At 41.1% G+C, this 12,974-nt stretch overlaps 1 protein-coding gene across 2 annotated transcripts in view; it reads left to right on the top strand.

The window, feature by feature from the left end:
• The window catches only part of LOC133402757 (alpha-1,3-mannosyl-glycoprotein 4-beta-N-acetylglucosaminyltransferase C-like), a 95,835-nt gene that overhangs the window by 64,218 nt on the left and 18,643 nt on the right, over positions 1 to 12,974 (top strand). The window lies entirely within an intron of this gene.

Below are 12,974 nucleotides of genomic sequence, written 5' to 3'. Positions count from 1 at the left end.
GAAAACTGGATTTAACTGTAAAGGAAAATGTCGTGCATAACAAGAATCTCAACACTTGCGGTGGAAAGACAACAGCGGGAGCACCTCTGCGATGCTCCCGCTGGGTTATGAAGCTTTTCGGATGAAAGGAGAACGTCGGCAAGGCAACCAGCTCCGGCGCAGGGGGACTCGAGTTTAAGTCCCACTGTAGATACTACTTTGGTAACCATAGTGACGAGAAACCCGCACTCGTTACAGAATCAGTAAATCCAGTTTTACTTAACAATATGAACTTCGGTACGCTTGTCCATCATGAATCGCCCAAAAAAAGCCTCAAGATGCTATGCCTGAAAAGACACAGGAAGTCTACCGTTTTGATTTGGCTATTTTACACTCATTCCAATCATACTTACTCACTCATAAAATATGCCTCATGTCAAACCCTCCAAATAAAAAATAAGAGAACAACTCTAAAAATCATAATCCTGTGTGCGTGTTTGTGTGTGAAGGGTAGGTTAAATATTGCGCAATAAAATGCTGTTGTTTCGCAGCACCGATCACAAATACTGTACATTTTTCAGTAGACTTTTTTTTTTCACGTCTCGTCATAAATATCACAAATTTCCTTTAAATATCGCAATATCATTTTGAGGTCATATTGCCCACCGTTAGTAAGAGCCTCAGACATCCACAGTCTGTCTTTTAGTTTCCCCCAATTTCCTCTCCTTGTATTATTATGATACATCTCCAGCGGCCAGGGCAATCAGCTTCTCCCTTGACCATCACTCCATGTTTTTTGCGGTTCAATCAAAAATAATAAACTTGTATATGTGACGCCTCAAACGTTGCTTCCCAATAACACCATTTTTCCATCTCAGCGAGTTGGTTACTGTATGTGTGCGAGGGTCAATCACCTGGTGTGCAAGTGTAAGTCGCCAACTGAACGATTGTCCAGTTAGTTCACTTGCGTTCGGCTATGTCGCTCATTAAGCGGGGGGGCCTCATTCATCACCGTCTCCACTTTTCTGTCCCTCAGGCTCCGGCTCCTCTTAAGCTACTGCATCGGTGTAGGTAACAGTAGGTAAATGAGGAGGTAAACAGGGCCCATTGATCTCAATAAGTGGCCATTTTTCAGTATAGATTAGCTGTTTGGAGTCGTCATAATTTGGTGCCTCTATCTGTGATCCTGCTATTGGTCGTTTGCATAAAAAAGGAATCTCAGCATGAGCTGCGAAAAAATATCTAAATGAAAAACAGACTGTCAAGTGTGTTTTCCAAGGAGCGACCTGTCAAGAGAACAGCCCAATGGAAGCTGTATAAATTATTAGCGCGATCGCTATCGGCTCATTTCCGAGTGAAGCCGAGTGAAATGAATGCATGGACGTCTCATTATGGTTTATCAAACATCCAGCTGGCAGCGGTGTTCAATCAAGAGCAAGGAAATGATGCTGTTGTTTACGCGCACCTTCTCCAAGGTCAAAACGACACCAATAATCATGTGAAGACTGCAAGTTTCTCATCACTATACTGGATTTAAATTTCAACCAGTTTCACTTACGAACATTAACTTTGGAAGGCATGCCTTTCATAAGTAGTGGCAATACTTTGGCCAAGATTTTCAGAGGCTTTCCTACCATGGCCACAAATGTTCAAACACTGCTGAACCAATTGTGAGTCATCAAACTTTGTCGCCAAATTCCTCACACATGCAATGATGGAAAATCAAAAGCTTCACAGTATAGCAATGCTTATCTATCTAGTGTTTTGAAATTTGGTAGCAAAAGGACAAAATGGCCACTTCAAATCAAAGTGGCAGAACCTTTGTCTTTTCAGGCATAACCTCTTGAGCCTTTTATGTATGTCTACTCATGATACAAAATCCATCCATCCATTTTCCATACCGCTTATCCTCACTAGGGTCGCGGGCGTGCTGGAGCCTATCCCTTCGGGCTGGAGGCGGGGTACACCCTGAACTGGTCATCAGCCAATCGCAGGGCTCATATAAACCAACAACCATTCACACTCACATTCACACCTACAGGCAATTTCAAGTCTTCAATTAACCTACCATGCAAGTTTTGGGATGTGGGAGGAAACCGGAGTACCCGGAAAAAACCCACGCAGGCACGGGGAGAACATGCAAACTCCCCACAGGCGGGGCCAGATTTGAACCTGGGTCCCCAGAACTGTGAGGCAGATGTGCTAACCAGTGGCACACCGTGCCGCTTGATACAAAATATGCATACCAAATTTGATGTTAAGTATAACTGGCCTCGGGGATTCAATTCCAAACAATTCTGTTCAGCATACCAATGGCGAGTCATTATACTTTGCCACCAAACTGCACACGCGCAATCATTAAAATTCTAACTTTTTGAAATTTAGTGCCTGTCATCTGTTTGAACTCCACAGTGCAAGTACAGTATACCTAGAAATGACCGTAAATGGCAGAACCAAACCAAAATAGCAGAGGTCCTGTCTTTTTGGGCATGGCTTCTTGAGACTTTTTTTGTGGCCGTGATGACCAAATCTTATGTTGCTAAATGAAACTAACTTCGGGGCTTGATTTTGTGAAGAATTCTAGGGTGCAAAGCCCTAGAAATCACCCTAAAATGGCAGCTTCAAAACAAAAAGACAGATCTCTGTACCTTTTTGGGCACGGCTGCTTGAGACTTTTTTTTTTTTGGACCTACTCATGATAGACAAATTTCATGTTGCTAAGGAGCCGAATTTTTCAAACATTCTAAAGGGACAAGTTATCTCTTGAAATGACTCTAAAATGGCAGCTTCAAACTTCTTGTGTCTTTTTGGACATGGCTTCTTGAGACTGTTTGTGGGTCTACTCATGGTAGACATGACTACTACATTTCATGTTGCTAAGTGAAAATTATTCAGGGGCTGAATTTTCAAAGGAATTCCAGGGGACAAAGATCCATAGAAATCACCTAAAAATAGCAGCTTCAAAGCAAAATGGCAGACTTCCTGTGTGTTTTCGGGCATAGTTTCTTCAGACTTTTTTTTTTAGCCTATTCTTGATTGTCTTACCTACCAAATTTCATGTTGCTAAGCTAAACTCACTTCAGGAGCTGGATTTATTTATTTTTTTAAGAATTTCACATGGCAAAAATCCCGAGAAATCACCCTGAAACAGCAGCTTCGGACCAAAATGTCAGACTTTCTTCGTCTTTTCAGGCATGGCTTCCTGTGACTTTTTTGTGGGTCTACTCATGATAGACATGGCTACCAAATTTAACGTTGCTAAAAGAATCTGACTTCAGGGGCTGGATTTTCAAAAGCATTCCAGCGGGCAAGAATCCCTAGAAATCACCTAAAATGGTACCTTCGAACCAAAATGGCAGACTTCCTTTGTATTTTGCTTCTTGAGACTTTCTTGTGGGTCTTCTTATGATATACATGCCTACCCATACTATGCTACCAAAAATCTGATGAGATGTTATCAGCGGCGAGTCTTTGCAACGCTTTGCAAACCTTAAGCGCTCATGAGGGGATCCAAAGCGTTTTTCATTTTCATTTATGCCGAGCCAAATGAGCAAATTACTGACGCCTACTTCACAAGCCAAAAGTTTAACGGCGCAATTAAATCACAATAGCGCGCTGTCCGTCCGGCGATTAACCTTTTGCTAAACCAATAATTATTTAGTGGCTACACCACGACAAACGTTGGGTCCTGGAGGAGCCCCTAACCCGCCGTAATGGATGTCTTCTGCCCTATAAAAGGATGGAAATGTGTGCATCCATTTTCGAATACGTTATTAATTAAATATATATATATATATACTTGGGCTCGGACATTTTAAAAAACGACACCTTTAATTGTCATGGCCCCCCAACTTGTGTTGATCGGTGAAACTGAGTTTCCCATAGTAACTTTCTAATTCTATGGATTTTAATCCAACCCGAGATGAATGTGGCATAGCAAAATAATGTTCTTGTGTTAATTTCGACACAAGATTCCTATTGCTTTTGAGCATCATTTAACCAAAGATGGATGTGACAAGAAAACAAATCTTGTTGATGCCCAAGCAAGAATTATGTTACTTTTAAACATTACCGAACTCTACATGGATATGGCATGACAACAAATCATGTATTCCTCTGTCAATGGCCAAGCAAGGACTCTATTAATTTTTAACATTACCTGACCTAAGATAGGTCAACAACAAAACAAAAATGTTCTTGTAATAATGCCAGAAAAAGAATCCAATTGATTTTAAGTATTCTCCAACCCAAGATGAATTTGGCAAAAACAAAAATGTTCTTGTATTAATGTATTAAAGTGTCCTCCAACCCAAGATGGAAGTGCCACAACACTGTTCTTTGTTGATGCCCAAGAAAGAATCCTTCAAATTGTAGTCGTTAGGCTAGATGGATGTGACACAACAAAAGGTGCTCTTGTCAATGCCTTAGCAAGAATTCTATTGATTTTGAACATTCATCTACCCAAGATGGATGTGGGACAAAAAGAAAACATTTTGATACTCAAGCAACAATTTTATTGATCTTGAACAGAAACTGACCCAAGATGGATGTGACACAGGAACATAATGATCTGTATTAATGCCAGAACAAGAACCTATTGATTTGGAACGTTTTTCAACCCAAGATGGATGTGGGATGCTGTTATTAAATGGCTCTCATTTTTGCTCTTGAACCCGTTTCCACAGCAACCTCGACATCACAAACGGAACCGAGCCGTTTTTCCGTCTCAGTCAATCCGTCGACTACTATCGGAGCGCAATTGGTCACTGGAAGTATGCAGCAAAATGATGTTGCCCAATGATTGATGGCCGCCAGCTCGTTTGTCAGGTGACCGGTGACAACCGGCTACCAATCGCATCCCTCGTGGAACTCGCGGAGAACCTTACTCGGTACATTTATCAGCGGAGACGCCATTAGCTTCTGTGCGATGGGGAATAGATTATATCCCAAATGGAGCTGTCTGCCCTCCAGCTTTGCAAATAAAAGTAGCCTGTGAAGGGTTTGGATGGATATCACTAAGTGTTATGATTGGTGCAACAAGTAACGGCTAATGCTATTTATGAAATATGTCACAATCAAATCAGAGCTTTTAGATGGCCCAAACATAAGGTAGCGAGGAGTAATTGGTTCAGTTAGTATGTTTGTTTTATTGGTCGCCTGTCCCAAAATGAATGTACACGCTGTTTCAAATGTTGCGACATAATAATTTGTTGTAAATTATTTTGCGGACCTCAAAGTTACGGCTCGTAACTCCCATTCAGGAACCCCAGTTTGAGAACCACTCACGTAAAGGATCTGATTAGATAATGTACTTGGTGAACCTGAAATTGTGGTAGTCCAAATCCACACACTCAGCCACACTGCAGTCTTTGTCCTTTAGCACCTCCTTAGCTCTGAGCGTTGACATAAAGACGCACGCCATTTTGATCCGAGCGGGAATCCATAATGATAATCGCGGCAAATCAATAGCACGGCACATTGCGGAGTCACTGTCACTGCGGGATATTGATATACCAGCACTCATTTCCTGTGAGACCATGCCGTTAACGACTAAAAATGTCATAACCACCTGTCAGCTGTCATCGAAAGCGGCGGGAAGGAGGAGGCGGAACACAAATTCTCACAAACCTTTCTTCATCTTCATCAAGAATCAATGATCACAGAACTGCATTAGATGGCATATGCAAAAAAAAAAAAAAACCTTCACAATTTACGGTTTTGTATACCTGCTTCCAATTGGGGCTCATTTGGCCCTCATAGGAATTTGTCAAAGTACGAGCAAAAATTGCCCCAAAATGAATGCTTTAAATCAAAATGGCTGACATTATTTTCAGTTTTGGTCTTGGGTCCTTGAGACTTTTTCACACGTCCTGTTATGATACAGATGTCCACCCAATTTCAGGTCAATCGTTGACACTAGTGTCGGGGGCAAACTTTAAAAAAAACATTTTTTTTAAACTTTGCCACTAATAAGTGATTTGGACCAAAATTGCTGCTTCTAACCAGAATGGCTGTCTTCCTGTTTAATTTACAGCATGGTTCCTTGAGACTTTTTGTGCATCCTGTTATGATAGACATGCAATTTCGTGTCAATTTGCGATTTCAGCCAAAATGGCTGCTTCAGACCAAAATGGTGAACTTCCTGTTCAAGTTAGGGCATGGGTCCTTGAGACATTTTTGTGCGTCCTGTTATGATAGACATATCCACCAAGTTTTCTGTTAATTGGTGAAACTGGTGTTAATTTTAAAAGGGAAAAAAAAAACTTTCCAGAGGGCACTATGGAGTGAATTCATCCAAAATGGTGGCACCAAACCAAAATGGCCAACTTTCTGTTCCATTTAGGGCATGGTTCCTTGAGACGTTTTTTGTGCGTGCTGTTATAACAGACTGATTGACGCGCCTAATTTCGCGTCAATCAGTGAAACTAGTGTTGGGGGGCTAATTTTTTAGACTTTCCAGGGAGCACTAATGAGCAAATTCAGCCAAAATGGCTGCTTCAAACCAAAATGGCCAACTTGTGGTATGAAAGACATGTCCACCCAATTTTGCGTCGAAGGGTAAAACAGGCACCAGGGGCTGTGTTTTTTCCCAATAACTTTTTAATTCTGTTGATTGTGAACATTCTCTCACCCAAGATGGATGTGCCGAACAAAACATTTTCTTGTTGATGCCCAAGCAAGAATCCTATTGGTTATTATCATTTTCCAAGCCACGATGAATTGATAGTCTTGTCGATGCCCAAGCGTCTTATTGATTTTGAATGTTCGCCAACCCAAAATGCCAAACGTCCGCTGTCACTCCTCAACTTTCAAACTGTTTTTATCTTAAAAGAAAAACGACTTCTGTTGAGTTTTATTTTCTTTTTTTTCTATTTTTATTCCGATGTGACGGGCAGCAGTGGGCAATCATTTCACGCATGAGGTGGCTACCGGTCCCTGCCTTCTGGACCTGGATCACAAAGGTCCGGACCTCTAGCCGCTCATTAGCATAGACTCATTTGTTTTCTATTCATTATGCATTCATGTCAAGGCACTAATGATGGCAAGGTCAAGGCGTACCAGGCGGGGGAAGAATGCCGGAATATTCCTCGCGTCTCTCTCACGGTGCAGAAGTGGGGGCTTTGCGCCCTACCTTTGAGCCTTAGGGGCCGTTAGCACATCATCTAATCGGTGACATTTTGACCTGAAATCGCTCATTAAGAATCTGTTAATTGATTGTGGATTTAATGCCGTCTCCGAGCGATAGAGTCCCCCGCTTGTCTCCGCCTTTGCCTTACACTCAGATGCCCGGCCTGAGGCGGGATTTGACACAAGCGTGTACCATTTCATGCAAAGACAGTGATCAGATAATTACATGTAGCGTGACGTACTGTATGAAATAGCTGTCTGAAAGCAGGCATTGCTTTCAACACAACGGGGCAGGAGCAGGGTGTACGGTAAAACCTCACAGAGCACATCCTAGCATTGCCGAATGCTCTTCCATACGGACACTGTCCCACCTCTGTCACCACTCTCATCCTTGACTGTACATCAGGTGGCGGGAATTGATTGCTGTCCTGCCGTTAAATGTCGTTTATACAGAATAGCAAAGGTAGAATAACAGCTTTTAAAGGAAGTATAAAAGGGAATGAGACTATAGTCGTTTCACAGAAATACTGTCGCATTAGACACCATTTATCCACCTTTGCCTTTACACAAAAGACAGTAATGGTGGAATACTGCCACAACGGTTAAAATTGCTTTCAGCACAGCGGGGCAGGAGAGGTGAGTGTCGGGTGATTTAACTTCAAATCCCCGTGCCGGAATACGCAATGGATTATTACCCTTATACGCAGACGATGTGCAGCCTTTGTTACTAAAAGTGCTTTCATCTCTTCATTCAAAGTCAGTGTCATTTATACAGAAGAGCGACAATCACAAAAGGTCGAATAATGCCGGCGGGGGATGGGCCGCTATCAGATTCTGCCAATATAATAAACTTCGCAACAATATCGCGGATTCAAGGTGTCACCCTATTGTAATTACAGCTATAAATGATATTACCTTGAAATGTTTGGAGAAATAACTTTTCTTTCCACGGAACATGCTCCATACATAAGTAAAGGTAAAAAAAAATAAACAATTTATTATTCTAATCAAACTGTAGTCAGTGCTTATTTCTAAAAAAATCAAATCAAAATAAATTAGTAGCTACTTTCTTCTTCGCTTTGCGCAGTAACGTCAGAGCGGAAACAAATTGATGTTAGCCATGCTAGTTAGCCATGTCATCTGGCTCAGTTGAAAGTCTATCGTATTCATTTCACCAATTGTGGACACGCTAATTAGGTAGTTTCAAACTTTCATTTCCAGACAGTGTTAGAGTAATATATTAACGTTATCTTGAATTTGTCAACCAGTGATGGGTGGCACTCCAGTAAATGTGATATCCTTCACGGTACTACGGTACTCTCACTGACTGCTCGCACCAACAATGGGAGGGGGACGGATGAAGTTACTTTGCCCCCCCAAAAAACAGCTCATACCGCTGATGGAAAGATTTAGCAGTTTTGAAACGGTGGCATTTTAAAACAGCGCTATACCTTCAGACAGAGGTGAGCGTGGGAGAGGTGAGTGTTGGGTATTAAACTTCACACCCTTGTGCCGGCTTTTACAGGCTGTGTAAAATGGACTTGAGACTTGACTCCTTTCACGCAAAGATCCTCCCTTTTAGACAGAATCCGGCAGGATATTGCCAAATATTAACAATTGCTTTCCACTCGACAGGGCGGGCGCAGTGAGTTTCAGGTGTTCAACGTCATACCCTCCTTCCCAGCATTGCGGCATAACCTTACACACAGATGCCTCTGTAACTCTGACTCTGACCGTGTTTTTCATCATTTTGATATCATAAAAGGACTTCTTTTTGTATTGAAAGAAAAACACTCTTCCTGTTGTTGACGAAGTCGTTGTGTTGTAAAAGGGGTGAGCAGAAGCACAGCTGTCCTCTTTGCGTCCTTCTGCCTGGCCGCCACACTCTCATTAGCGGTCGCCATCTGTCCGAGCAGACCCCACACGACTGCGTCAACACTTTCTGCTCTCGGCGCCCTGTCACACCTTTGGACACCGCGTCCTCCTCGGTCGGAATCGCACCTTCATCATCCGCGTCCTCGTCGAGTCGGCTCAACCTCACGTCTCTTCGTCTTCACGCAGTCTGAAACGAGAAAGATTATGACTAAAATCAGGGATGTGCGTCGACATCACTAAAGACGATGTGATACATATTGAATATACTGCTACCGTGCCATGCGTTCACCATAGTTATACTACTCCCAATGCCGTAAGATACACTCCAATTATGTGGTGCTATGATTCGTTTTAATTTCAATATGTTATAATACAATTCACAACAATTACCATAAAATTCCCTCCGATTACAATTCTGTACAATTCACTCCAATTAATATACGATATGATTCAATCCAACTTTGGTGTGATATGATTTTATTATGAATTGAAGAGAATCGTATCTCAATGAAGTGAATAATATAATACCTCATCCAACATGAACTGAACCATATTGTAATTGATTGATAGATGGACTTCTTTATTGACATTCTTTCAATTATATAAAACAGTGCACAATAAAACAACAAAATGTTGTTATGTCAGCTCTGCTAAAACGTATAAAAATTATAATTACATTGAATCAGATCGTAATTGGAGTCAGTCGGATGGTAAGTAAATGAATCTGTTGTAATTTAGGAGAACCATATCGTATCGTGTCGTAACTGAAGTGAATCGCATCATAATTGAGGTGAAACATATTGTAATTCAAGTGAATCGCGTCATATTGCTTTATGGAGTAAATCGTATGGCAATTGGAGTAAATAGTATCGCAGTTGACCTGAAATGTATGTAATGTGAGTGAATTTTATTGTAACTACCGTGAATCCAATCATATTGCATCATAATTGGAGTGAACGGCATGGTATCACATGGTACTCTCCGTCACTCGCAGTACAATTATCCCGCTTTCACATCAACACCGTGACATTTCCATCTTGTCAGTTTTTTTTTTTTTTCTCTGAGCACGTTCAAAAAATTCAGTCCTGGGCTTAAACGCGCTATGTCTTGTCGCGCTCGTAATTCCCTGGAGAAATTGGAGCTGACAATCTTCCGCCGGCCAGATATGAAATCCCGTTGATCCGTTAGGACAAGTCGCTGCCTCTGAGGTCCCCCCGCGGGCACAGCGAGTCAGCCACAACAAGGCGACACGGAGACGACACCAAAGACAAAGCCGTCAACTCAAGGATTCCTGGGAGGTTTACTCCAGTGTGAAGCTCTCAAAGTCCCCGCCGACACTTTCTTAGATTAAAAGTTTGACTGACGCCAACCGAGATAGAGATTTGTGTCTGGATACTTCACCTTCAACTTACCTGGCCACTCACCAGCCACAATATTAGGGACAACTGAAGCAAGTCATAATTAAATCACATCATCGTCGGAATCGTATTGAAATAAGAGTGAAACGTATCATCGTTGGTGTGAATCATATCGTAAGAGAGAATTGTATCTTAATGGAAGTGAATTGAAATGTGACACAATTTGAGCGGATTGTATCGCTTCACAACGTAAGTTGATTAAATTGTATCATAATTGGAGTGATTCGCATTGTAATTGGAGTGAATTATATTGTATTGTAGTTGGCAGGAATCGTATTGGTTCGTGATTGGAGTGAATTGTAATGCGTCAGAATTGGAGTGAATCAAATCGTTACTAGAGGGAATCATGTCATAATTGGTATGAATCTTACTGTAGACCCACTGACTCATATCATTTCATAATTGGAGTGAATCCTATTATAATTTAAATGAATCATACTGGAGCGTAATTGGAGTGAATCGTATTGGAGCGTAAATCAAGTGACTCGTATCGCACAGTCACATCACACACAAATGTGTCGGATCACATGATAATTATTTTGAATCGTGACGTAATTGGAGAGAGAACCTAGTGTCATACTTGTGAATTGTATTACGGTGCAATATGATTCATTCCTAAAAGAATATGATTCAATTAAATTATGTTGCGATTAATTTCAATAACTATGTGATTCACTCCATTTATGATGTGTTGCAAGACAATTCACTAGTGCTTAAGGTGAAGGTACCTAAATTACCACTTGTACACCATGTAATTATATAGCATGACACCCTATTTATCTGACATACAGTACATGTTAGAATCCAAACAAGGTGTCAGAGGGGAGTATCAACGTGATGATTGTAGTCTAGCAACAGCAGGCAGCTGACAAAACACGAAAAAAAATTATTTGTACCATGTGACCTTTTCACATGTTCACCTTTAAGAACGCCTTGCTTCTTTCCGGCACACAAATAAATAGGAAACATTGGACAAAATAGCTTTCACAGCTTCCACCGCAGCTTGCGGGAGTCCAACATGAGACCTTTATGATTGGAACGTTACCCCCAAAGGCCAAATTGTTGAATGTCTGTAAATGTCAGTCGTAGTGACTCAAAAGAGAGCCTTTAAAAAGTGTGCTGGTACACTACAGATCACAAATGACAAGCATATACAGGCAGCTAGCACAAACACATGGACCTTCACATAAAAGCTGGTTCTATCGATGAATAACAAACAGGTAGCACCAACCACCTATTAAACTAAAACCATTAACAGCTCAAACTACATCTCCAAAGATCTGTAAAAATTCCTTCATTTACAAAATCCTGGTCCTGTCAAGAGAACAAAATCTAAGCAGCAACCTTTCAACTCAAACCAGTAAAATCACAAACTACACTTCCAAAGATTTGTACAAATAGATCCAAATCGTCCTTTGTCCACAAAAACTGGTTCCATTGAGCCAACAAGATTAGAAACAAAGACAAGGAAGTTGCAACTTATCGAACTAAAGCCACTAACAGCACAAACTACTGTCTATCTCCAAAGGCCCAAGTTCTAAACATAGACCAAAATTAAAGTCCTTGGTTCAGAAAACAGTTGGTCGCATCAAGGCAATGGGAATACACATTGGAAATCGCAAACCATCAAACTAATGAGTAACAGCACAACAAATATTTTCCCAAATTGTAAAAATATGTCCAAATCCATATCGTTTGCTCACAAAAAGCTGGTCCTATCAATCCAATGGTAATGGGAATAAAAACAGGAAGTAGAAACCTTTGTTGTGAATGAAAACAAGAAGTAGCAGCCTATCAAAGTAAAACCAGTAAGACCACAAACTACATCTGGTGCAGTAGCAGGTGACTATATCACAAGGCATGCCTTCCACAAATGTCGGAGCCAGCTCAATTTGTCCAAATTCAAACTGCTTTTGGGAGAAAACCTGGAAGGTTGAGAAAAAGTGTCGTTAAAATTATCGGAATTTATGGTGATTTTTAATTTTTTTTATTTGAAACGTCACTTTCAAGTTTTTGGCTTTGCGTTAACAACTTAATGAGATTTCGTGCTTTCCTCGTAGCTTATCAGTAACACCAAATTCAAACTTTTTGACGAATTCTCTGCTCTGTTTCACCTGCACTCGTGATTCCTCGTCCTCACCGTCAGACGTGCTTGGTTACCAGAAGAAACTTTACCTGTTTGAAAATAAACAAAATTAGGAAAGAGAATCCAAATTTGATATGCAGGAAAAACTCTGGTTCTCGCCTGTAGTATCCGGTGCACATGAGGCAAAGACCTCCTGCGTGTGCTTTTCATTGTGTGTGCCATGATGTGTTGTTCATTGTGTGCTTTTGCTGTGCTGTCCATTGTGATTGCCTGAGGATTTGGAAAGCGTGCACCTCTCCTCCACTCTGCTGCCATTAATAATGCACACCAGCTTTTACTGGCTTCTTACAAGATACACGAGCACTTCCTTTCTTTCTTTAGTTCCTTATTTCTTTTTTTCTGCTTTCGACCCTCTTTTCGTTTCTATCTACTGAAGATGTATAATGTGAAAATTGGGCTGCCCGAGTTGCAGGGAACTAACAAAAAGT

This window comes from Phycodurus eques, chromosome 5 (genome assembly GCF_024500275.1).
Source record: "Phycodurus eques isolate BA_2022a chromosome 5, UOR_Pequ_1.1, whole genome shotgun sequence".
NCBI classification, from domain to species: domain Eukaryota; kingdom Metazoa; phylum Chordata; class Actinopteri; order Syngnathiformes; family Syngnathidae; genus Phycodurus; species Phycodurus eques.
The sequence above is the reverse complement of the archived record's forward strand: the minus strand, read 5'-3'. Positions and strand labels throughout refer to the sequence as shown.